A 27,417-nucleotide genomic window follows, 5' to 3' on the forward strand; every position below is an offset into this window, starting at 1 on the left:
ATCACTGGTCCAACAACTTAAAGGTATCCTGAAGTCATCTTTGTCACTGGTCATTCTAGTCACATGAGCTGGTAATGTTTTCTTTTTAATTTTTTTTTAATTTAAATTTAATTTTTATTTTAAAATTAATTTTGTTGAATTATAGTTGGTTTACAATGTTGTGTTAATTTCTGCTGTACAGCAAAGTGATTCATATATATATTATATATAATATATATATATATACTCTTTCATATTCTTCCCATTATGACTTATCACAGGATATCAAATATAGTTCTCTGTGCTATACAGTAGACTTTGTTTATCCATTCCATATACAATAGTTCGCATCTGCTGCTGCTGCTAAGTCACTTCAGTCATGTGCGACTCTGTGTGAGTTGCCATAGATGGCAACCCACCAGGATCCTCCGTCCATGGGATTTTCCAGGCAAGAGTACTGGAGTGGGGTGCCATTGCCTTCTCCATCGCATCTGCTAATTCCAGATAATATCTTCTTTATTGTTTAAGATGGTTTGAAATTTCTGTCACTTGCAACCAGGTTAATCCTAACTGGTGGATATACTCAGTTACTAAGTAATGAGGTCATAATTCAAACCCAGGACTTTCTGGTTCCAAAATCCATGCCATTTCTACTCTTCTGAGCTTGGTTTAGACAGACCTTCTTTTGATAGAAGCACAGAATCTCAGAGCTGGAAGAGAGAGACCTATGAGACTGTAACACTCATCTGATCTTACAGACAAGGAAATTGAGGCCAAGAAAGGAAAAGTAACTTGTCCAAGTAAGGTGAAGTTCAAAACTGAGGGGGGCTGACCCCAGGGCACTGCTTTTCACATCACAGCAACTCTATTCCCGTTTCTGTTAAATGGATTTTTCTCTCAAGGATTCAGATCCCTTGCCAACACATCGTGGATCAGTGGGTGATGGGACAAACTTCCTGGGGTCAGCAGGGGCCAGGCGGTCATGTGTGAAGTCTGCTTTTTATGTCGCCACTAAGACTAGGATCAAAGCAACAGGGATGGAAAGCTGACGATACCCAGTACTGCATCCATTCCTAGAGAAGGAGAGAGAAGGGAGTGAGTGAGGACAGTAGGGAAGAGAAAGAGGAGAACAAGGAGAGAAAAAGAGGAAAAAGGTGCTCGTGAGATGCTGTCCAAAGCAAAGGAAGCATGACGGATAAAGGAGAATAACCTTTGCCTTTCTCCTCCCTCAATACAATGAAATCTGTAGATCAGATTGGCCGCTGTACCCAGAATGCTGCTTCTCTCTTCCATGCATTTAGCTATTCCATGCCAAAGTAGCTTCAAGGACTTCAGGGCCACATGATAAAGTTTTAGAACATAACTTAGCTCTTGATACTTCAAACAAGCAGCTCATGGGTGAAAAAGGAGAGAGATGTTGTAAGTAATTTTATTTTATTTTTTTTTCCTTTTTTCTTTTTTTTTCTTCTTTTTTTATTTTTTTAATTTTATTTTATTTTTAAACTTTACATAATTGTATTAGTTTTGCCAAATATCAAAATGAATCCATAAGTAATTTTAGAGGAATTCTAAGAAAAGGATATAGGACTTTTACTCTCTCTCTCTTGAGCCACGGACGCTTCTCATTTTCCTTTTAAAGGACAAGATGTTGTCTTTTTCTGTACTAGTAGGAGTAGCAAAAAAGAAGTAGCAGGTAACATTTGAGTCTCACCACACATGGCTGGCAGAAGAATGACTTTCCAAAGATGTCCATATCCTAGTCCTCAGAATCTGTACACGTGTTACCGCACTTGGCAAAAGAAACTTGGAAGATGTGATTGAGGATCTTAGGGACGTCTCTGGCAGTTCAGTGGTTAGGACTTCGCCGTTCAATGCAGGGGTTGCAGATTTGATCCCTGGTCGGGGAGCATCGATCCCTGGAGCAATGATCCCACATGCCTCGTGGCCAAAAAGTTAACACATAAAACACAAGCAATATTGTAGCAAATCCAATAAAGACTTTAAACGTGTTCTGCATCAAAAAATAAAAAAAAAAAGAATTAAGCATCTTAAGGTGGAAAAATGATCTTGGATTCTTCAGGGGGACCCAGTGTCATCAAAAGGTCCTCAGAAGTGAAGGAAGGAGGTGGCAGGGTCAGAGACAGAGGAGATGTGACAGTAGAAGCAGAAGGGGCAGAGGGCAGAGTATTGAGATTGTCGGCAGAGGAAAGACCCAAAGAATGTGGTCAACCCTAGAAGTTGGAGAAGATCAAGGAAATTATTTCCCCTAGAGCATCCAGATTGGAGAAGGCAATGGCACCCCACCCAGTACTCTTGCCTGGAAAATCCCATGGACGGAGGAGTCTGGTGGGCTGCAGTCCATGGGGTTGCTACAAGTCAGACACGACTGAGCAACTTCCCTTTCACTTTTCACTTTCATGCATTGGAGGAGGAAATGGCAACCCACTCCAGTGTTCTTGCCTAGAGAATCCCAGGGACAGGGGAGCCTGGTGGGCTGCCATCTATCGGGTCGCACAGAGTCAGACATGACTGAAGCAACTTAGCAGCAGCAGCAGCAGCAGCAGAGCATCCTGATGAGCACAGCCCTATGGACACTTTGATTTTAGCACAGTGAAGCCCAGTTAGAACCTATGGCTTCCACAATTGTAGGGTGATAAACGTGTGTTGTCTTAAGCCACTAACCTTGCGATAGTTTGTTACAGCACCAAGTGGAAGGTGATACATCTTGTGACGGAACTTGCACTCATTGTATTGCATGCATTCTTGCTTAATTTTGATCAGCGCTTCATTAGGGTGCTTCCCCAGTGACTCAGACAGGAAAGAATCTGCCTGCAACGCAGGAGACCTGGATTCCATCCCTGGGTCGGGAAGATCCCCTGGAGAAGGAAATGGCAACCCACTCCAGTATTCTTGCCTGAAGAATCCCACGGACAGAGGACCCTGACAGGCTACAGTCCATGGGGTCGCAAAGAGTTGGAGATGACTGAGCAACAAACACTTTCACTTCCTTCACTGTATGTAAAGTTGATAAAATATTGCTCTGCGAGCTAAGTTAATTATACGTAGGGTCACTGCATTAATTAAGCGGTTGGGTCAGCCTCTGAACCCAGGGGTCTGATACCCGCACCTGGATCCTTGACTGTTGCTCTCTGCTGCCTCCCTGATTGGACTGGGAAGTCATAGACATAAAAATATCCTTCCTGGCTCTGGGAGCTGTCTTAAGTGTAAAGATCTGAGTCGTCCTGAGGGAAGTACTCCGCTTGTCTAATAGGAGTTGCGATGCCCTGGAATCTCTATCTTTGGTTGTTCTGTGGATGTAGTGCTTCCACTGGCTTTGACCTGACTGCAAGGATAAGAATTCCAGGAATCCTTATGCCCACCCTCCCCACCTCCCCTCTCCCCCCACCCCCCAGCATATTTATGCTCCTCATGTGGCCATCCAGAAAGCCAGCCCTGAGTGGCAGGACGGGAGAAGCCATGCATGTCATTGGAACTGATACATCACCTGAATTTTGGGTGGGAGTTGGGGGAGCATTGGCGACTATGGTCAGAACCATTTGTAGAATTGGAGAGGAAGGTCGGAAGAGGTTCCCCACAATCCTGAAAAGGAAATAGAGCTTTGAGAGGGCAGGAGGGGAGCAAAAGAGAGAGGAGGAGGAGAGAGAAAGAGAGGAGGGAGACACAGATACTGAAATAAATTGAGGATGAGACATAGAAAGAGGTATACTACACAGAGAACAGAAGTAAGATTTTACAGGGCCATTTGCTGATCTTTAAAACACAGAATCTGTGATTTAACAAGTTTACATTTGTTTTAGGTCAGTAAAATACCCATGATAACAATTTTTCAAGACACTAAGTACATTTACAACACCACTATCTAGTTCCAGAACTTTTTTTATCACCCAAATGGAAACCCCATACTTATCAAGCAGACACTCAACATTCCCCTCTCCCCCAGCCCCTGTGCGTGCTTAGTCACTTCAGTTGCGTCTGACTCTTTTGCAACCCTGTGGACTGTAGCTGCCAGGCTTCTCAGTCCATGGGACTTCCCAGGCAAGAATACTGGGGTGGGTTGCCATGCCCTCCTCCAGGGGATCTTCCCGACCCAGGGATGGAACACTTGGCTCCTGCACTGCAGGCAGATTCTTTACCATGGAGTCACCGGGGAAGCCCCACCCCACCCCCAGCCCCGAGCAGCCATCAGTCTGCATTCTGTCTGTGTGGGTTTACCCATTCTGGACATTTCACAAATGGAATCACTCAATACTGTGGATGGCTTCCTTAGCATGTTTTCAAGGTTCATCCAGAGTGTGGCGTGTAGCGATGGCAACAAAAATAACCAGACATGGACTAAATGTTGATTGTAGGTCTATGACTCATCTGTACCATGGGAAAAAAGAATTTGATAGAATGAAATGGAATCTTAAACTGATACCACTGTCTTCCTGGTCTCTAAGACATTGTTTTGCATGAAAGCAGCAAGTTATGGAACAAAAACCCTATTCGATTATTTAGGTAGAAAGTTATGAGAGAGGTTGATACAATTCTCTATATAAATATAGGCTCACAATGCACAGGCAAAGGCTTGGAACCCGGCAAATTTATCACACGACAGCGGTTGCTGTGGGATTAGGGGTGATGCTCAAGGGATCAAGAGGTCAAGGTCAAGATATCAGTGTTTAGATTTGCCAAAGGAGACTATGTTCATATACTGAATGAGTACACACGAGTGACTGGAATTGAGAGAAAGCAAGAAAAAGCGTGAAAGAGACCAGCGATGCTGAGGAACAGGCACGGAGAGCAGCTCGCAGCGAGGCAGAGAGGCCCTGGGGTGGAATTCAGTGAAATTGTTCATCACACCATGACTCTGCCCTTTGGAGCGTTCCTTAGGGCGTGCGTGGGGTGTGTTGAACGTTGTGAGCTTTCAGTTTCTGGCTTTGCCCCACTGTGATAAACTGAATTTAATTACAGCATCTCAAACACTGGTGATTATTGGTTTGTGCCAGTGTTAGAAAGTCTTAGAGGCCAGTTCCGGCCGAACCTGCTGTGTTAAGTCTTACTCCGCAGTCAGTATTTCGATTTTAGAGGAAAGTGTTCTGAGCTGAAGTTTTTCTTCCTTTGTTGTCAGGATGATAAATTCCAAAGATGGTGATGATAAAAAAAAATCGTGATTTGCTTAAAAGAATGCAAGAACATAGCTTAAGGAATTGCGTAAAAGATTGGTGTCTTTTGCTTAAAACTTCATGTGTGTATGTTGTGTGTGTGTGTGTGTGTGTGTGTTGCTTCGGTTGTGTCCGACTCTTTGTGACCCTGTGGACTGTACCCCACCAGGCTCCTCTGTCCATGGAATTTCCCAGGCAGGAATACTGGAGTGGGTTGTCATTTCCTTCTCCAGGGGATCTTCTCAATCCAGGGATTGAACCTGGGTCTCCTGCTTTGCAGGCAGATTCTTTACCATCTGAGCCACTGTTTGAAACTTCATAGCAGTTGGCCATTCAGTGTGTGAGTAATAATTTTATGATGTTAAAAATAACCTCGTGGAGGAATTAGATAAGAAAAAAATAAGCAGTATTGTCTTCCTTGTTAAGAACTGTGAGTTCTGTTTTGGGATCCCCACCCCTATTCCTTTATCCATTCTTACCAATCAAAAAAGAATTATGATTATTTTTATTGATGTACAATTGAATATTGTATTTGTTTCAAGTGTATGGCAAAATGATTCAGTGATACATGTGTATATATATCGGAGAAGACAATGGCACCCCACTCCAGTACTCTTGCCTGGAAAACCCCATGGACAGAAGAGCCTGGTGGGCTGCAGTCCATGGGGCCGCTAAGAGTCGGACACGACTGAGCGACTTCAGTTTCACTTTTCACTTTTATGCATTGGAGAAGGAAATGGCAACCCACTCCAGTGTTCTTGCCTGGAGAATCCCAGGGACGGGGGAGCCTGGTGGGCTGCCGTCTATGGGGTCGCACAGAGTCAGACACGACTGAAGTGACTTAGCAGCAGCAGCAGCAACATGTATATATATGTATATTTCAGATTATTTTCCATTATAAGTTATAATAAGATATTGAATATAATTCCCTGTTACAGTAAATCCTTGTTGCTTATCTATTTATGTATTGTACTTTGTATCTGTTAATCCCATACTTTTAATTTATTCCTCCCCCCACCTCTTTCCCCTTTGGTAACAATAAGTTTTTTTCCCCCTATATCTGTGAGTCTGTTTCTATTTTGTATACAGATTCATTTGTATTAATCTTTAGGCTCCATATGTGATATCATATAATATTTGTCTTTCTCTGCTTCACTTACTTTACTCACTATGATATTCTCTAGGTCTATTCATCAGAATTATTTAATGAGTGGTTACTATGAACCAAATGCTAGGGAATTAAAGAATACTCATGGCCTGTTTTCATGGATGGAGTTTATATTGCACTTGGGGAGTCAGATACTCAACAACCACCACAATTATGTATGTGTGAGGACAGATGCTGACAAGGGGTTTCTGCATAGACAAGTGAATTTGGAAAATTACTTCCAGGTGTGCCCACCAAGATCTGCTCAGGGACTGATCACCTGGGAAAACATGTCTAGTTGCATTTCTGCACTCTGGCCTCAGGCAATTAGTTTTCTCTCTTAATGAGTATGGTAATGGGTAGGAGCAGGTCTTCTAGAGTTCAGTTTGCATTTAGTTGAACTCAATTTCCTTGTGTGCCTGAATCTGAAAGAATCGTTAGTTGGGAGAGCCCAGGGAGGTTGCTTCATGGCAGTGGAAGCAGAAGTGCTTTTACCTGGTGCAACGTTGCAGAAGAGGCCGAGGCTTGCCCCTTCTGCACCCGAGTCATCAAGGCAGAAAGAAGCGAATGATGATGTAACTGTTGGAGAGGACCCTCCGTCTTGCAATCACTCTGCCATTTTCTTGGTCATCTTGCTTCTTAACCCTTCCTGGCATCCCTGTCTTCCATCTGTTTATTGCTTTATTTCCACATTCGTTTCTCCTTTTTTCCTTTCCAAACCCTCCTTTTTCATTCCGTTTCCTCCCTTGTCTCCTCCCACTTACACCTTGCTCTCTTTGGGTCCCTCCTACTAGCCTATTGGGTTTCCACCTTCGTCTGTTATTTCACCTCTTCGTTCTCTCTTGTTCAATGTGCTTCCAACTTCCCTTGATTCTTTTATTTCTCTCCCTCCCTACAAGTCCCTTCCCCATTATATCTTAGATTCACAAGAATTCTATACACATCACTCCCTTATCCCTCTGGCGTGACAATTAGGGTCGTAGGGACCACTTACCCCTTGCACTGAAAAGGCATTCTGAGGATATAGGATTGGGAGACCCACTGAGACTGGGGTATGTAAAATGCGAGAATTAGTAACTTTATAATCACAGTGTATGTCGTGTGTATGTGTGTGTGCCTGTATGTTGGAGATGGGGAGATGAGGCGAAGGGAAGTGTTGATATCAGATGACCAACATCTTGGGTGCATTTACCTTTGGGGAGATTTCAGCCTGGGTCAGACTGGTTTGAAGCCCTGCTTCATTTGCTTACATCATTGTAAGTCTTTCCCTCCTTGAATTGGTACCAATGTGTCTGCAAAGAGTGAGATTTCCTCATGCTATCTCAGCCAAAACAACGTTAACGAAATTCTAGTCTTCCTTGAACCTCCTAAAAGGTGAAAACCTGCAAAGTCTTCTTAAAATCCTAGTTCTTCATTTCCCCTCCGTGAACCTGCTTAAAAATTTCTTGTCTTTGGTTTGTTCCCCAAACTCTATCACCTACATCAGCTTAGCTTTACTTTTCCCTTGTCCCGTCCTCCACCCTCCCCAAGTCTTCACATGCCCGGTTTTGTTCTTGCCATTTGGATCCTCAGAGTGGCCTTGTCTGACCTTCTGTAACATGGTAAAAGATACCTTGGAGGATTTGCCAAAAACAGAGGACACTCTTCCCAGGCTGCTGCTAAGTCACTTCAGTCGTGTCCGACTCTGCGCAACCCCATAGATGGCAGCCCACCAGGCTCCCCTGTCCCTGGGATTCTCATGCACTTAAGTCTAGTAGTTTTCATTTTCTCCAATTTCGGGACATTTCTCAGCTCCCCTGAAGCCCATCTCTCTGGACCTTTGGGCATCTGTTCTGCCATCTCAGTCCCCTCCCTCATTACACCCTAGCACATCAGCTTGCGTTTATTTGCTCCTTATAAAGCTAGCTGAAATTAGGCTGTTTTCTTGCTTATTTGTGGTCATCAACCTCTTGACCAAGAACACCTCCATTACCATAGCAACTGGAAGCAATGGGAAACATTTTCAGAAAAAGGCAATCCAATGACATGAAGACGTCAAGCCTAGAATGTTGCTTAATGTTTTTTCATGTTGTGGTAATGCAGGTACCCGTGGCCTGAAACTTCATAGAGAAAAACTCTCAGTTATAGCTGGTGGTTTCCATTTGTACATGAATCCTTCGCTGTCTATGGTCTTCTCTTCTATTTGCTCTGTCTCTTTTTGATAGAAATCAATAGTTCCCTCATCTCACCCCTGCATTTAGAAAAGGGAATTGACTCTGCAGTCTGCCCACTCCTTTGACGAACAAAGATTAGCATCTGGGGGAGGTCAATCCTTGGGACAGAACTTAGTTAAGAGGATGTTTTCTTCCTAATTGATTGGATCCTGTTGCTGAGACCGTCTCATTCCCCCTTTCACCTGGGGATGCGAAGGGCTCCACCATCTCCGGAACACTGACATTTTGCTTGATTGCCTGGAAGAGAAGGAGATAGAAAGCTTGGACACAGGTGGTATGAGAACGGGTAACCCAAGTCACCTCTTCAAATCATGGAAAGAAACTCTCCAGGAGCAGATAAATGGGTTTTGTAGCGAGACAAGTGCAAGACCCTCTTCAGCAGTTTGCCTTGGGAATTGGAAGAAAATGAATCTTGTCGTTGAAGATGGAGAGTTTTCGTTTTTTTAGGTGGGGAAGGGGGAATTCTACAGCATTACCCTCATTGCTGAGCATTTGTGTCAAAGACATGAGATAATAGCATGCAGGGTGGTATTTCATGTGATGAATGTCTTCTTCTCTTGCCCCGGAATGTTCAAGAATAAGTATGCATCTGCAATTCCTGTAAGAGAGCAAATGGCTCTTCAAAAGTGAGTTGACATGGGCATACAGCAAAACACAGAGAGATTGCAACAGTGATAGAATAAAGGGATAAAGTAGCTGATTAAATAGTTAATCCCACTGGGGATTGTAAGGGCTCCCCAGGTGGCGCTAGTGGTAAAGAACCCACCTGCCAATAAGATACAAGAAGTGCCAGGTTTGATCCTAGGGTTGGGAAGATCCCCTGGAGGAGGACATGGCAACCCACTCCAGTATTCTTGCCTGGAGAAGTCCATAGACAGAGGAGCCTGGCAGGCTACGGTCCATAAGGAAGCAAAGAGTTAGACACAACTGAAGCGACTTAGCAGAGCCCACACAGGGGATTGTAAGTAGAAAAAATATGGGAGACCCCTGCAAGTTAATAATCACTTAAAAAAGCAGGTTTGCTTAGCAACAAAACCATGCAATGTAAGCTTGAGCCATGCCCCCAAACAATAAAACCATGGTGGCATGAGACCCACATGCTGCCCAGTGAGCTCAGTAAATTAGTGATCCCTAGGACATGCTCTGCACAAATAAAGACAATAATTTATGGGAAGGTGCTCATTGTACAGAGACCAGAAATAATTTTTACAGCCCTGGCTTGACCATGTAGGGACCAAAAAAAAAACACCTCTGCCCAACCTGGAGGAGGAGCTCATGGTGGATGCATGCCATCTACTCAAGAGTGAAGAAGAAAGTTGTTTTTTTCCCCACTCCACACTTCCTTTGATGGTAAAGCTGTAGCCCACTAACTTCTCAGGGCGTGGCACCCTCTCTCCCACCTGCTTGTAAGTCTCACCAGCATCTGACTCTAATAAATCACTTCTTATCAATCACTTTGCCTCTTGTTGAATTCTTTCTGTGCTGAGACATGAAGGACTGGAGCTCTTTGGAGCTGAAAGTGTTAGTGAGCACCAGGACTGAACCTTTTCCTTCCACAAGCATCTTACACTCACTTGTGATACACCTTGCCATTTCTTGCCCCTGTTAACTTGGTACCTGGGGTCTTTACCAGGGGGTGAGGGTGGAGATAGGGCAGATTTAGGCTTTGGTTTTAGTTCTCCCTTTTGACAGGGTGAGTGGGCACCTTTGGGGATGTCACCTAATTACTCTGTGTCTTTGTTTCCCCACCTTTGATACAGGATGGAGGCGTATCTCATGCACAGGAGAAATTTGAAATGCAAGAGTCTCAATTCCTAAGGAAAACAGAATTGTTTGTTTAAACTATGAGAGTTTATCGCCATTACTTACTGAAGGAAATTGCAGTGTTGCACACAAGATTGAAAGGCGACGGGGCCTGAGAATGGCTCCTGGTGCATGTCTTGTCATGTACTCTAGCCTCTCTGTCTCAGATTTGTCCTGTATCAACATCTCCCTGTGAACTGCATTTCACATGCTTGCTTTGATTCCTCTTCGGCCTGATTTATTAGCCCTGGTTGATGCCAAGCGAACCTCTGTATGCAATCAAGAACCATTTATAACCTGCCTTGTCAGCAAATATCCAGAATGTTATTCACCAGAAATGAGTTAGTTGGTCCTGTTCTCTGCCCCTGGTTGAAGAGGTGAAAACAGGGCAAATTATTTTAGCCACAGATGCCATCTCCTTAACTTCAGGAACTGAGAAATATATTGGCCTGTTTCTTACCTTTGATGGCTCAAAGAAATAGGACACAAATAGTTTGCAGTTAACTGGTAGAGTGCAGCTGGCCCTTTTTCTGCTGAGCAAATAGAATAGCTCATCCCTATTGCATCTTCACTTGGGAACATAAACTCCCAGAGCTTCCAGACAGATAAATCCTTGTCTTCACTTCTTCCAGCTTTCTTTCTAAGCTATCTTATCATCTGAGAGGCCTCCACATTACGAACCATGATTGAAATTGGAAACCGCGTCCTTTATTTTACCGAATGGACCATTTAGTAATTCAGAGCTAGACTTTGGGGTCAGATGACCAAGATTCAATTGTTTTTCCATCTTGGGGACATTGTTTCCTCTTTGAGTCCTGTCTTCCTAATCTGCAAACTGAGGTAATAGCATCTGATATTAGATTGTTGGGCGCATTAAATCTGATAACTCTAGTAATATGCTGACCGCAGTGCCTCATTAAGAAATGCCAGGCGTTTGCTTTTTTTCCTATTTTCTTTTTAATGAGAACATTGGCATATTATAAATATCAGGTCATTTGTTAAAACAGGAAAGCTGTATTATTCAAAGGCTAACTTACAAGCTCTGCTAGCCAAAACTTCTCTTATACTTGACCTTTATGAGAAAGAGGCATGTTAAAAGAAGTACCTGAAGTATTTTTCAAAATTCTCCTTCTAGGCAGAATCTAGGATCATAATTCATTTTTACCCTATAATTTTGGTCCCTGGGCAAAGATTATTGATGTTCAGGGTGACAATACCAAAATCCTGCCAGGGTCAGCTTCACATATCAAGATTCAACACTCACCAAGATTTCATCTCCTTATTAAGGCAGAGAAATGGACCAATGTATTAAGCTTTCAACATTGACTTGAAGGGAACATAAGGATTAATTATAGGATGAACACTATTAGCTAGGTAGGTCTATTGATTGCACCTTTCTTCCTTCTCATCTTTCTAACTGAAAACGTTGGATTCTTGGGGAGCTTGGACTACATTATATCAAAAGTAGGAGTACCAGGGGACTCTGTGGTATTACATAAAGTGTTCTTTGTCCTTGTTAAAAATGTGTGTGTGTGAGAGAGAAGGGGGTGGGTACTTAGAGGAGAACCATTAGGGGCAGTGGGGCTTCACTTGTGGCTCAGCGGTAAAGAAGCCACCTGTCAATGCAGGAGATGCAGGTTCAATCCCTGGGTTGGGAAGATCCCCTGGAGAAGGAAATGGCAAATGGAAAATTCCGCTTGCCTGGAAAATCCCATGGACAGAGGAGCCTGGTGGGCTATAGTCCATGAGGTTGAGAAAACGAGTCAGACACGACTTAGTGACTGAGGAGGAGGAGTAGCTAGACTTGGAGGGGGCTGGAAGAAGGTTTCAAGTGATGTTCTGTATCTCGATTTGGGAAGTGGTTACATGGGTGTGGTCAGATCATAAAAAAATTGAGTGGTATTCCATAATGATTCATTCACTGTTCTTATGTATTAAAATTTTACAAAAATGTGTCTGTGAGACATGCATGCCTACAAACACATATTTATAACAAGGTCCTCGTTCTTCCCATGTCCAGGGGAGACACAATCCCATATCTTGGTGTCTCCTTCCTTCCATGTTGGTTATTGCCGCTGACATCAGATGTGATTTTGGCCTGTATGTCTATTTGAACCAGGTATTCTTCTATTGCCTCTATTAGATGGTAGGTTGGTGTAGTGGGAATCATGTGGACTTTGGAAGCAGAGAAATTAGGGTTTGAGAAGAGAAACCAGGGTCTTGGGTTTACTTTTCTACAAGCCTCAGATTTCTTGTCTGCAAAATGGTTTCTATAAAGATTAGAGATGATTCAGGTAAATCATTCTGAGTATTAGCATTGCACTTTTTGGATTCATCTCTTGGGCAGACACAATTCCTTGCCCCTAGTCTGGAAAGATGCTGATTTCTGTAGAGTAGCTTTTCTGATAGTCAAGAAACTGACTCATGCCTGAGGATTTCTCCCTTCTGGAGTGGGTATATCTATCCAACCTAGATCTGAGTTCACTGGGATTTTCCTAGAAGTGTTTAAGACCATTACTTCTGGACTGGGCAAGCAGAGGGAGCGGTTCTCATGTAAGTGAGAAATTCTCTTTCTTTGCTTTTATTTAAGCTGGATGTGTACACCTTAAGTGTCTAGTCATTTGCTTCTATTTGGGGTCATTGGTTTTATTTTCTCAGTTTAGCTCAAGGCAGAGGTGACTAGATATTTTTAGCATGCCACATTTTCAACATGGGTGGGCATATTTGTTTACTTTTCTTTGTAGTCATTTATTTTTACTGCATTTGGATTGGGCGTAAAGTAGCCTTTATCAAGTGGAAGCTATTCTTAGTGAAGAGGTGGAATTCCATAGGGGCATCTAGTGGTAGACAAAACGATGTTATTTTAGTTGCTTTTTTACTTCTCCTTCAGTTTCTGAATTACAGATGGACGTGAATAGGCTATGATATGCAACCACGTAATTAATGTTTTTAAAAAAGAAAGAAGTAGCCCAAGTTTGGGTCATCTTTGTTGATCAGTCACCAGAATCAGTTTAGAGAGCTCTGGGACAAGCCATGGCTCTTTTGTCTTAATTAGTAACCTGTTTAAATTTTTTAATTTAAAAGTCACTCAGTCGTTTCCAACTCCTTGTGACCCCATGGACTATATAGTTCATGGACTTCTCCAGGCCAGAATACTGGAGTGGGTAGCCTTTCCCTTCTCCACAGGATCTTCCCAACCCGGGAATTGAACCGGGGTCTCCTGCAGTAACCTGTGGCAGGCAGCAAACTACATGCCCAGTGAAGACTTGAGTCCCTAATACGATGTCTATAAGTGGGTCCATGGAACACTTATACCAATGACACCATATATGCTGGTTCGAAATCCAGATTCCTGGGTACCATATCCAGAGATTCTGATATAGTGAGGCTGGAGTGGAACTCCTTTACATGCCTTTAAAAAACTGCGTTGTATGCTCAGTCGCTTAGTCATGTCCAACTCTTTGTGTCCCCATTGACTGTAGCCCACCAGGTTCTTCTGTTCATGGACTTCTCCAGGCAAGAATACTGGAGTGGGTTGCCATTTCCTTCTCCAGGGGATCTTCCCAACCCAGGGATCGAACCAGCATCTCCCGTGTCTCTTGCATTGGCAGGTGAATTCTTTTACGACTCCTGAGACTCCTGGAAAGCCAGGTGATTCTGATGGTCACCAAATTACTGAATTACTGCCTCCTGCATTCTAAGGGTTTGGAGGATGGAAAATCCCTTTGTGAGGTGGTAGGCATTCTGGGAGAGGGAGAGTGATATCTAGATCTTGAAAGCTGACAAAACATTGACAAAATTAGCATATTTTATTTCTGAAGAAGTCTTTTGGTTATTATAATAAGTGCATGTTGTTTAAAATAGAAGGAACTATGAAATTTAATAGAAAAAGCACTTGTAATACCATCACTACTGTAATATTTTGATATAGTTTTCAATGTTTATTCTTTATTTGAAGTATCTTTTGAGATAATCCTGTGCTTATTTGTGTTTGCTTTTGGTAACCCAATATTATAGCTTAAGCATTCCCCTTGTTATTACAGCCTCTCAATACACTCTTCTCTCCTTGATCATAGAATTCCTTTTTTATTTGGTGTAGAACATTCTATCAGGTGTATTTCCTTTCCTATCAGTGTATCTTGGTACACAGGTAGGAAGGACAGTGGTGATGATGGTTTCTGCTTTCAAAGGAAGATGAATTCTGCTATTTTCCCTTCAGAGTTGTTATTCTAGCCAATTGATTAAGAATCCTCCATTTGCTAGAATCAAGATGACTGTGATTACCTATGGGTTTGGCCAGATAATAACCTCATACCCATGTATCTTCCTTTTAAAACACTGACAAATCATCACTTCTGATCATGAAGACAGATAGGAACCAGAAGTATACATTGAAGTTTCTTCCCATCCCATACAGAAAGCCATGTAGAAATGAACATGTGAATTAGCTGTCCCCATAGCAGGAAGTTGCGGTAACACCATTTGGTTTATTCTTATTGATGGCAAGGGAATTGATCCCTCCCATGTAACTGAGGAGCATTCTCAGAGCTGGGCAAACCAGGCAACTTCTGTCAATAATTGAATTTTAGGCAGAACCTCAGAGAGAGTCAGGCTGCTCTTTAGAGTGTGTGTGCATGTACCTGGATCATATGTACATGTGAAGGAAGGTGCACGTACTGGTGTGTGTGTGTGTGTGTATGTGTGTGTGTGTGCATGTATCTGGAGCATATGTACATGTGAGGGAAGGTGCATGAACTGGTGTGTGTGTGTGTGTGTGTGTGTGTGTGTGTGTGTGTGTGTGTATTTGTAGGTGAAAGAGTGTCACAGCAAGAATAAGCCTATCCAGAAATCCAGGTGCTCCTTGGCTTGTGGAAGCATCACTTGAGGTGTCTCCTCCTTCATCTTCACATGATGCTCTCCCTGTGTGTGTGTGTCTGTTTCCAAGCATCTTTTCATAAGAACGTAGCCATATTGGATTAGGGTCCCCTAATGACCTCACTTTAACTTGATCACCTCTGTAAATACCCTGTCTCCAAGTACAGTCACATTCTGAAGGCAATAGGGATTAGGACTAAACACATAGATTCTGGGGGTGTGGTGGGGGACACAGGTCAACCTTTAGCAGATATTGTTTAAAAATAACCCTCAAAATATAAAGATAAATCTTCCTACATGGGAAAATATGCACTGAATAATGATACTGAAAAATAAGACAATTACATAGTGAAAGAGTCTTTACCTGCCTATCTATCTATATAATCTGTCTATCTGGGGCTTCCCTGGTAGCTCAGAGTTAAAGAATCTGCCTAGAATGCAGAAGACATAGATTTGATCCCTGGGTCAGGAAGATCCCATGGAGAAGGGCACAGCAACCCACTCCAGTATTCTTGCCTGGAGAATCCCATGAACAGAGGAGACTGGCAGGCTACAGTCTGTGGGGTCGCAAAGAGTTGGACATGACTGAAGCGACTGAGCACACGTGTGTGCATTCTATCTAAACACACATACATACACATATGTATGTATAATACAAGGGTTGGCTATGAAGGGAATAGAAGCTAGATGTCTTTGACTATATACTATTTTTATAGATTTGATTTTAGAGACATTTTGGTATTTTATCTCATTATGAAAAATGAAATTAAAAAGCAACTCCTAAGTTCTAAAAGGAAAGTAAAACAAGTAAATCTAATTTTTGCAATAACCACACAGAAAGGAGCTATTCCAAGGGACTTTATTTTATTTATTTATTCATTTTTGGCTGTGCTGGGCCTCGCTGTGAGGGCTTTTTCTCTAGTTGCAGTGAGCAGGGCTACTCCCTGGTTGTGGAACATGGATTTCTCACTGCATTGTGGAGCACCAGCTCTAGGCGCACGGGCTGAAGTAGTTGCGGCATGTGGGCTCACTAGCAGTCGCTCCGGGGCTCTGGAGCACTGCGCTTAGTAGTTGTAGCACGCGGGCTTAGTTGCTCCACAGCATGTGGGATCTTCCTGGACCAGACATCAAAGTGGTGTCCCGTGCATTGACTGGAAGATTCCTAACCACTAGACCACCAGGGAAGCCCACAAGTGTCTTTAAAACAGAACTTTGTATATTCCAGGTAGAATGCATCCTTAAGGACAAAAGGAATAGCAAGAAATCTTGTTTTCAGTATTTTCAGGAATAATATTAATAATATTGTTTTATTTTGAGGCTTGTACATGTATAGTGCGGGATAAAGAAAATTAGTAATTATGTCGATGACATGGAGAATGAGTCTTTTGCCCTAAGAGAAAGAAGAGATCTGTGAGATCGAATCCTGAACTTAAATTAAGAGTATTGGGATGAACGTATGATGTATTTTAACTTAAAATATCTGTACATGTACTCTAGGATAGTAGCCAACTTAGTAGCAATATGCACCTCTAGAATCAGATCTTGGTTTATAAATACTGTTTGGCTCTGAGAGAAACCACTGGAAAACTGGCTCTTTCACAGTGTGGGGCTGATCCTTCCAAGAGCATCATTTCAGAGTAGAGAACAAAGCAGTTGCAAAGACTGCAGGTCAAAAAGCCCAGAAGCCAACCTGAAGTCCCTATTGGCCAGGAATGGAACAACTTGAGCATTAATAAGTATGTGTGTGTTAAGTCACTTCAGTCGTGTCTGACTCTTTGAGACCCTGTGGACGGTAGCTGCCAGGCTCCGCTGTCCATGGGATTCCCCAGGCAAGAATACTGGAATGGATTGCCATGCCCTCTTCCAGGGGATCTTCCCGACCCAGGGATCAAACCCGTGTCTGTTGTGTCTCCTACTTTGGCAGTTGGGTTCTTTACCATTAGCACCACTGGAGAAACCCATCAATAAGTATACTAACTGCAATATCAGATTTCGCTTTCTATGTGGATGTGTATGTGTGTGCATATAAACAGGTACATGCATATATGTATATCAAATGTATTCTTTACGTATAGAGAAATTTATAGTTCCCATATGTTTGAGTACATTTCTTCATTCAGGGAGTATTTATTGACTGCTTAGATGGCTGACCCTGCACTGGATGAGGCTGTACTGTGACATGCATACACAGGTGAAAAATGAATCGTAGATTTTGAAAAATACTCTGGAGGAAGGAAAAAACAGAAAACCACGGTAAAAACGAATGGACAAAGACTGTCCTGTAGAAAAGGAAGATGTCTCAGTGCGGGTGACATGTAAGCTGAAATCTGAAGGATGAAAAGAAGCCAGTAAGGATGGACGAGTCAGGGGAAAAGCATTCCAGGTTGAAGGAACAGCCAGTGCAAAGATGCTGAGATGTAGTGACAGTGAAGTAGCTCAGTTGTGTCCGGCTCTTTGCGGCCCCGTGTGCTGCAGCCCACCAGGCTCCTCTGTCCATGGGATTCTCCAGGCAGGAGTACTGGAGTGGGTTGCCATTGCCTTCTCCAGGGGATCTTCCCAACCCAGAAATCGAACCCAGGTCTCTCGCATTGCAGGCAGACGCTTTACCATCTGAGCCACCAGGGAAGTCCTAATGGTGGCAGAGATCACTATTATTGTTGACAGACAGATCAACTATTGTCAGGGTGCAGAGGCAGAAAGGTGAGGTGCTGAACACAAAGAACGAGGGAGGATTTGGGGTGAAGGAAATAGACGTAAATATTTTCTGTTACGACTGCTGTCATGATACTGTATGAATTTGTCAAACTTTATGAAACTGTGTGCCTAAAGTTGGTAAGTCTGTCCATGGGATTCTCCAGGCAAGAATACGGGAGTGGGTTGCCACAATCTTCTCCAGGGGATCTTCCCAACCCAGGGATCAAACGTGCATCTCTTATGTCTCCTGCATTGGTAGGCGAGTTCTCTACCACTAGTTCCCCCTGGGAAGCCACTGTATATAAAGTATATCATAATAAAGCTGATGAAAGAAAAAAAAAATCAAAGAAGAAAAAAACAAAAACACAAACAAAGATCCTGAGGCCAGAAAAAGCTGATCATGGTCTGGAAACTGTCGAGGTCTGTTGTGATTGGCGAACAGTAAGTGAGAAGGAGAGAGGCCCAAGATATTTGATCTAATTTGGTTTTCAGAGTAGCCATGTGGACTGTCCTTATTGGTCCTCTCATTTCATAGATGGGAGGAGCAAAGCAGTCCTCTGGTGTCATTACCAGTAAGTCACAGAACAGGCTCTCAGATCCTTTTTATAAGACTGGTCCTTCCCCAGGCAAATAAACTAAAACCTGTCATAGTCTCCTCTTGCCTCACTCTTCTCACAACCAGAGAGGTCCGTTTACGCCGTGCACAGCAGGACCACAGGGAGGGACTGGGTTTGAAAAGAAAGGCGAGATCCCACATGCTCCTCAAGCTGACGTCAGGGTTTCTTCACAGGTTTTGCTGTAGGAGTAGGAAATGTGGGTACAACTTTTTAATGTCTTACAAGCATCTGTGGGTACATAGCAGAATTTGCTGTCACATCCATCTGCTGCTCTCCCTCTGTCTCGCTGAGTAACCTGCCATTTGAGGCGGGGAACTAGAGCCGCATCGTGTCATCAAAGCAAAGATGAAGACATCCCCGGTTCCGGTGCGGCATTGGCTCAGCAGCTCGGAGTAGGAAGCAACTTGCTTTCATCCTCTGAGAGACGCCTACCGCTGATTGCCCCGTCTTCTCTTCTCCGAAGAGAAAAGTAATGAAAAGCCTTCTGGGGTATGTTCCTATTGCTCACAATTGTTTTCATGGTGAGCTTGACCCGGGTCGCTGAGTGGGAGAAATCTGAGGTTGACACTGAGTATAGACCTTTTCTGTAGGAGGAGAAAGAGAAGGACAGGGAGGAGGGGAAGACAACCTGTGGAGCACTTCACATACTCATGATGACCATTACAAAAGCCCAGCCAGGCTAGGAGTTATAATCACCTTTCTACAGATAAGCTCAATGTAGCTAAGAAAGGTTAGGAGACCTGCCCAAGTTCCCACAGACAAGAAGAAGCTGAACCAGGCCCACGCAGCTCCATTCCCTGAAACACACAGTTTCTCCATGGATGCTCTGAAATGTGAGCAGCTGGTGCTTTACGGATACTGTAGCATCTTAGTGTCCTAGAAACGTAGCATCTAAGAAACAGAGCATCCAGTTGTTTCATGTTGCACAGAAGAGGCTCAGGAAGGTGAAGAATGTGTCCAAACTCCCCCAGCTAAGAAGCAGCAGAGCCTGAATCCAAGTTCTAACTCCAAGTCCACTGCTTTCTTCTCAAACCATCGCTGCCTTGTTCTTGCCGGAGCTCTTTTTTCCTTAATTACTGTGGTCAAGGTCCAGGGTCAGCATAATTGAGAATGTCCTTGTTTTGTGAATTAGAAAGGATTTTCAGTTTACTTAGAGTTGGGATTGAGGTTAAGAGAGGAGTATATTCACCAAAGTCTACTTCCCTAGGGAAAGCCAATAGACTGAACTCCAGTGTGTGTGTGTGTGTGTGTGCACGCGTGCGTGTGCTCGCTCATTTAATGAGGGGCAGAGGGGGGACTGGGCACATTTGCATATGTGCTACTGTTAGGGAAAAAAAATTCTGCTGTATTCTTTCCAGTTTCTTCTGGTTGGTCTGAAGATCAAATGACATGAGACACATTAACAAGAGAAAACCAAATTTACTTACTTTTGTACGGGGAAGGGTAGCGGGCTCCATAAGAATAAAGGACCTAGTTAGGCAGTTGAGGCTTATGTGTTATTTGAGAGAGGAAAAGGGTAGGGGTTTGGGACTTCAAAGTGGAGGAAGGCAATTTACAGGAAGATCCAAAAGAATCAATGTTTGGGAAACAAATGTTTGCTGGGCCATCTGGAGACACAGAAAGTACTTTGATCAAACTGGCCTTCAGGGATATATATCCATATAGCGGATTCACTTTGCTGTGTAGCAGAAACTAACATGATATTGTAAAGCAACTATACTCCAATAAACATTTTTTTAAAAACACTATATGTGAAAATGATAGTTTAAACTTTGAAAGAACACAAAGATATAAATGCTTAAGAAACTCGCCTTTCTGTGTTCCATTGACATTTGAAATCTTTCCTCCTTTTGTGTTTATTTAGATTTGGTTTTGGCATAAATTTGAATTCCCTTTTGTATCTAGTATACAATTTTTAAAAGTTAAAAAAATAATGGTCTCGTTAGATTCTGCCTGTCTGCTACACCGAGTTCATAAACTGTCATACACCAAGTATGTGGTTATCTGTGATGATAATTCTTTCTGGAACTGGTCCTCTATCTAAATCCTTTTAGCAGTTAGAAAGTAGAAATGTTGGTCACTGAGTTGTGTCAAATTCTTTGCAATCCCATGGACTGTAGCCCGCTGGACTCCTCTGTCCATGGGATTCTGCAGGCAGATTCTTTACCATCTGAGCCACCAAGAAAGTGCCAAAGTGTTAGTCGCTCAGTCATGTCCAACTCTTTGCAACGCCATGGACCGTAGCCCACCAGGCTCCTCTGTCCATGGAATTCTCCAGGCAAGAATACTGGAGTAGGCAGCAGGTGCCATTCCCTTCTCCAGGGGATCTTCCTGACCCACCGTTCTAACCCGGGTCTCCTGCATTGTAGGCAGCTTCTTTACCATTTAAGCCACCACAGAAGCCCCTGCAAGGCAGTTAGGGTGAAGGTCAAACGTTCTTCCTGAGTCTTTGGAGCTTGATTGTTTTAGCTGGAAGCAATTTGCATGCCGAAGGGGCACATATTGAGGTGGCAAATTCTGCTTAGCCAGGCTAGTTAAAATTCACTGACAGAGCTGCCTAAAAATGTGCTTGAGATCTGCCTTCAACTCAGCCCTGCAGTGGGCAGTGTCCTATATTCTGAGCACCTAAATGTGCACACAGCCTGTGTACCTGCGCCAGGACACAGAAGGGGCTTCGTGCATTACCTGGCAGATGGTCTGCAATGCTGTCTCCTGCAGTTTGCTCAAATCCATGTCCATGTTGGCGATGCTATCTCACTGTCTCATCCTCTGCCTCCCCTTCTTTTGCCTTCAGTCTTTCCCAGCATCAGGGTTTTTCCAATGAGCAAATAACATACCCAGGGCTCAAATCCACATCTGTTTAACTTTTGAAACTGGGGTCTTGCAGGCCAGCTTCACACTGAATGGGGACCATGTAACCAACTGGTCGATTAGGGATTAGTCACTGTGATCAATTAAGGAATGCAGAAAGTTAACTTCTTAGCTGTTGGAAGCAGAGGCGAAATTGGACAAAGTTCATTCACAACAGTGAGCGGAGCCTAGGCAAGACAAACTGTTTTGTATTCCACGACTGTGGCAGCCTTTCCCTGATAACACATGGATTCCGAGATCTCATTCCTCACCCAGTGTGGTGCCAGGCTGGCCAACTGATGGATAGTGGCTTTCCTCCCAGGGGTGAATTTACAAGGCACGCCAGCTGAGCCACTTCAGAGGACCTGCATCCTTTCCGAGGCTCCTGCAGGGTGGGCGTGGGGGCGCCTGCCTGCAATTCCATTACTGGGATTGACGCGCTCCCTCCTGGTTTTCTGTAACTCTCGCTGATGACGTGAGTCTTGTTGGACAAACAGACGTGGCTCTGAATATTCCCGGGTGCTGACTGCTCCCAGCACACTGGTCTGGGTCTTAATTTATAAAGGTGACTGACAGACGACATGAGGATGCTGGTGCCATTGAAAGAAAGCTTTCATGTTACTCATGGTTCCCTTGAAACAAGAGACAGAGCAGGTCCAACAGAGGACAGCCACCGGGTTTGGGTCAGGAAGCAGAAGCTGGGAGGAGCAAAAAGCATAAGGCAGATGATTTATTGGGGTTTCCAAGGAAAGGCAGAACAGGGTAAAACAGTTTGGGCTTAGCTAATTTGAATAATTTCAGTGGGCTCTAAACTATAGGGATGGTGTGCAGCTGCCTGGCACCTGGTCCTTGGATGATTCTGGTAAAGGAATATTGCCTCTGGGGGTTTATGGGCCCAAGAGAGGTTGTGTGGTTCTGGACTGGTTTGTTTGCATCAAACAAACCAAGTTTGATGTTCCCGAGTCCTTGCCATATCTAAGAATTGGATACTACCAGAAGGTGCAATCGCTCCCATAAAAAGTCAGAAAGGCTTTTTAAGATACCAAAACATCATAATACCCAGAAAATTTAATATATGTATAATATATACACCCGGGCTTTCCAGGTGGCATGGTAGTAAAGAATCTGCCTGCCAAGGCAGGAGACCCAAGAGATGCATGCAGGTTGGATCCCTGGGTTGGGAAAATCCCATGGAGGAGGAAATGGCAACTCACTGCAGTATTCTTGTCTGGGAAATCCTATGGATGGAGGAGCCTGGCGGGCTGCAATCCATGGGGTCCCGAAGAGTCAGGCACGACTGAGCGACTGAGCACTCACGCATACACACCTAACTCTCTGAATTGGTTTGGGATTTTGGACCTTTGGGTTCTAGCAAAGAATCAGAAGATGAGTGGGTCTGCAGTCCCTTCTTTTGCGACACGAGACCAGTTAGACTCCTCCTTTGCATACGTGAGAGCTGGGTTGCATCAGTGTTTCCCAGGATTCAGGATGCGACAGGTGAATGAGATGGTTTGGCCTCAGCCTGAGAGAATGTGGACTCACAGAGCAGGCATGCACCAAGGCTGGGATTTCAGAATATGGTTTGTTTTATTTTTGTGGTGATAATTTATGTAAGTGACATATGCTAGCTATAAAATCTCCCTTAAAAAAGCTTAATTACATTTTTGAAATTTATTTATTTTTAATTGAAGGCTTAATTACATTTTAAAAGTTGAGTTGATTTATAGGCAAATAAGTAACCGCAAGTATCTGTTATTGAAGAGAAACTGTGATTATGGAGGTATCTGTTTCTCCCTTTAGTACTATCATATATTTGGGGATTCTACTATTAAGTGCATACATGTTCATGAATGTTCTATCTTCCTGATGAATTGACCCTTTTATCATTATGAAATGTCCCTGTGGTAAATACTCTTTTGTCTTGAAGTCTGTTTTATCTGATGCTATTACAGATGCTCCAGCCTCCTAATGCTTACTGGCCGTATGGTATGTCTTTCTCCATTAACTTACTTTCAATTTGTCTGCATCTTTATATTTAAAGTGCATCTCTTAAAGAGAGCAAATAGTTGGTCTTGCTCTTTTTAATCCATTCTGATAATCTTTGCGTTTTAGTCCAGTCCTGATAAATGTGATTATGGATGTGTGTAGATTAGGTATATCGTTTTATTGTCCTTTGCTTTCTATTCTTCTCTCTTATGTATTGGTTTTCTTTTTTTAAATTAATTTTTATTGGAGTATAGTTGCTTTATGTGGGCTTCCCAGGTAGCTCCGTGCTAAAGAATCCACCTGCCAATGCAGGAGACATGGGTTCAGTCCCAGGGTCTGGGAGACCCCCTGGAGGAGGAAATGGCACCCCACTCCAGTCTTCTTGCCTGGGAAAGCCCATGGACAGAGGAGCGGGGGGCTACAGTCAGTGGGGTTGCAAAGAGTCTCGTACGACTTAGTGACTAAACAACAACAGATAGCTGTTTTACAGTGTTATGTTAGTTTCTGCTGTACAGCAAAGTCAATCAGCCCATCCTTATACACATACATGCGCCCTTTTGGTCTTTCATCCTGCTCAGGTCACCATAGTGCATTAAGCAGAGTTCTCTGTGCTGTGCAGTAGGTTCTCATTAGTTATCTATTATCTATTGTTGCTGTAACAAATGACCACAGACTTCAGGGTTGCAAGACTGAAGTTTGCATTTCCTTACTGTCTCTGGGTTGGGGTTTGGTTCCCAGCAACGGCTGGTCCTTCCCTCTCAGCCTTAGACTATGACTCTCTGACTCCTCTGCCACCCCTCTCCGATTTCAGCCAGAGAAAGTTCTTTGATTTTAAGGATATGTGATACACTGGGCTCAGTGGGTTCCTCCCCTATTTTAATGTCCTTAACTACTTCTGCAATCTTTTTATTTTTTTAATGTAAAGACATATTCATAGGATCTAGAGATTAGAGCACAGGTATCTATCTTTGGGGAGCATTCTGCCTGCCATAACTACCTTAAAAATATTTTTGGATATTTTAGAATTCAATTTTAACTTACTTATTGGTTTCAGCTTGCCTTTTTAAAGTGCTTGCCTTGGGAATTACATGAAACATCCTTAGCTTTTCACAAGTTTTGTAGGTTTAATATTGTACCATTTCACATAAAATGTAGAATCATTTCACTGGATATGCCCATTTACCATCCTTCAGCATTCTTTAGGCTGTGGTGTGATATCCACTGAATCTACATTCATTAAAACTGCAGGAGACAATGTAAGAATTCTTGCTTCAAACAGTCACATGCATATGTATTTTTTAAATTAAGAGGGAAAATAATCTTTTATGCTTATCCAGGTGTTTACCATTTCAATTTATCATTTCTAATGCTCTTTATTTGCTCCTGAAAGAATCTGAGTTTCCCTCTGATATTATTTCCCTTCAGTGTGAAGAACTTCCTTCAGTATTTCTTGAAGTACTGGTCTATTGGCAATGAATTCTCTTTGTTTTCTTTTATTTGAAAAGTCTTTAACTTGCTTTCATTCTTTATTTTTCAAAACCCAGGACTCATTTTTATTTATTTTAAAAATTTTATTGGAGTATAATTGATTTAGAATGTTGCATTTGTTTCTGCTGTATAGCAAAGTGGATCAGTTATACATTATAGATATATCCACTCTTTTTACTTATTAACACTTTCATTCTCCAGAGGCCTTTTCTCCCAATACAGAATTCAGGAATTTTCTTTTGGCACTTTGAGGATGTTATTCCACAGTGTCCTGGACTTTATCAACTGTAGTTTGTTAAGCCTGTGAATCATCGTTTTGTGTCCATAATGTATCTTTTTTTCCCGCTAATTTCAAGATTTTGTCTTCCAATTTTCATTAGTTTGACTATGATGTATCTCGCTTGGTGTTCTTCATATATATTCTGTCTAGGGTTTGCTGAGCTTTTTGAATTGTAAATTTAGGTCTTTTGCCAAATTTGGGAAGTTTTTAGCCATCATTCTTCAATATTTTTTCTATCTCATTTCTTTCTCTTTCAGAGACTTGACTTTGCTAATTTTTTAAGTGTCTTTCTGTCATAGTGAGTCATTTCTTTCACTTGAAATTGTTTGACTCTTTCTTACGTCATCTGCGTTCTCGTTTTAAGTTCACCAGTAAATTCTTTATTTCAGGTACTCTCTTCTGACTGCACAGTCACAGGGCCAACTTGATCCAAGAGAAGGAGAAAGGACCCATCTGGCAGTGGGGAGGATGGCAAGAGATGTGGAGCCACCTTGAATTCATCCCCCTTGGTCCCGCCTGCCCCCTCTATCTTTACCACCCTGCCGTTTGTTCATGCCCTCAGCATCTCGTTGTAGGACCCCTGAAATAGCTTCTAACTTGTCCCCTCCCTTCTCAAATTTCCCTTCAGTCTTGCCTCTCTCAAATATCTACCTACTCAACCCCTTGACTTCTTGAGAAAGTCTTCCTCTCTCTCCCAGAAGGAATGACCTTTCCATGTGCTCACTTGGCCGTGTCTGACTCTCTGCCACCGCATGGACTGTAGCCTGCCAGGCTCCTCTGTCCGTGGGATTTCTGAAGCAAAAATTCTGGAGTGGGTTGCCATTTCCTTCTCCAGGGGATCTTCCTGACCCAGGGATGGAACCCCCGGCTCCTGCATTGGCAGGCGGCTTCTTTACCAATGAGCTACCTAGAAAGCTGACCTTTCCATGTCCACACTTAGTATTTACCACTTTGTCCTGCAATGATAAGGTCTGTTTGTCTTCCTCACCAGCTAGTCTCAGCTTCCTAGGGGAAGGGAACATATTTGATAACATCCGTTTTTTCTCCCAACAAGAGCTCAGTGGCTGTGATCTCTCTGTGCAGGCTGGAGACCTTGATTGCTTTATCATGTCCCCAGAGTCTAGCCTCATGCCTGGCTCATCAGAGATGCTTAATAAATATTTCTTGAACTGGAAAGATTTAAGAATAAAAAATTCACACAGTCAGTTAAGGCAAAACCACAACTGGATTCCAGATTTGTTTTCCTCTCAATTAATTCTTTCTAGGCCTCTCCAGCAGCTGAGTGAGACTCAGTCATCCTCAAGGCTTCTTTTCCTTAGAATATTCAGCTTATATATTTTATCCACATATCTCAAGAGCACTTTCTTTCATGTTTTAAAACATAAACCAAGTTTAGCAGGGTGAAAAGAGTTGAGGATTTTTCCGCATTGGTCTCTGCTCCAGCCTCTCTAATGAGCGATGCACCAAGCACTGCTATAGGTCCTGGTTTAAGACTTGGAAAGAATCCATCCAAACTCCAGGACCAGGAAGCATTTTGTGTATGACATACTTGTTGCTTTGGACCATGAACATTATAGGTTCATTTCTTCTGGAATTGTGTGCTAGAGGAGAGAAAAGACTTAAGTGATTGACCTGGGGGCCCAGGAGGTTGCATCCTGAAGACTGAACTCAAAGTACTCACCCAGACTGTGAACTTCCTTTTCTGTATCAACTCTTCTGTTGCTTGACAGAGAACAAGAGCTCAATGGATGTCTTTGATATTAAAGTCGTCTCCACCTAAAGCAATGACTCTCAAACTTTAATCTGCATAACAGTCACCTGTAGAGCTTGTTAAAACACTGATTCTGGGCCTTGCTTCAGAGATTCTTGTTCAGTAGCAACTGCACATTGAAATGATAATGTTTTGGATCTATTGGGTTGAATAAGATACATTATTAAAATTGATTCTACATGTTTGTAAGGTAAGATATGAAATTACATATGTGGCATGCATTGAATTTTTAAAATATTTGTTTATGTTGTTGCTGTTCAGTCACTCAGTCGTGTCCACCTCTGAGACGTGCAGCACGCCAGACTTTCCTGTCCTTCACCATCTCCCGGAGTTTGCCCAAACTTATGTCCGTTGAGTCGGTGATGCCATCCAACCATCTCATCCTCGGTCGTTCACTTCTCTTCCTGCCTTCAATCTTTCCCAGCATCAGGGTATTTTGTAATGAGTCAGCTCTTCACATCAGGTGGCCAAAGTGTTGGAGCTTCAGCATCAGCCCTTCCAATGAGTATTCAGGATTGATTTCCTTTAGGATTGACAGGTCTGATCTCC

General features: G+C 43.0%; 1 protein-coding gene and 1 long non-coding RNA gene across 2 annotated transcripts in view; one reads left to right on the forward strand and one right to left on the reverse strand.

Moving 5' to 3' along the window:
• GRIN2A (glutamate ionotropic receptor NMDA type subunit 2A) overlaps positions 1 to 27,417 on the forward strand; it is a 435,347-nt gene that overhangs the window by 192,041 nt on the left and 215,889 nt on the right. The window lies entirely within an intron of this gene.
• Positions 8,488 to 9,896, reverse strand: LOC123331502. Its single transcript, XR_006548141.1, has 3 exons — positions 9,765 to 9,896; positions 8,981 to 9,102; positions 8,488 to 8,741 (listed from the first exon to the last, which is right to left on the reverse strand). It is a non-coding gene; the product is annotated as an uncharacterized LOC123331502 (long non-coding RNA).

The sequence above is a fragment of the Bubalus bubalis genome, chromosome 24, assembly GCF_019923935.1.
Source record: "Bubalus bubalis isolate 160015118507 breed Murrah chromosome 24, NDDB_SH_1, whole genome shotgun sequence".
Taxonomy (NCBI): Eukaryota; Metazoa; Chordata; class Mammalia; order Artiodactyla; family Bovidae; genus Bubalus; species Bubalus bubalis.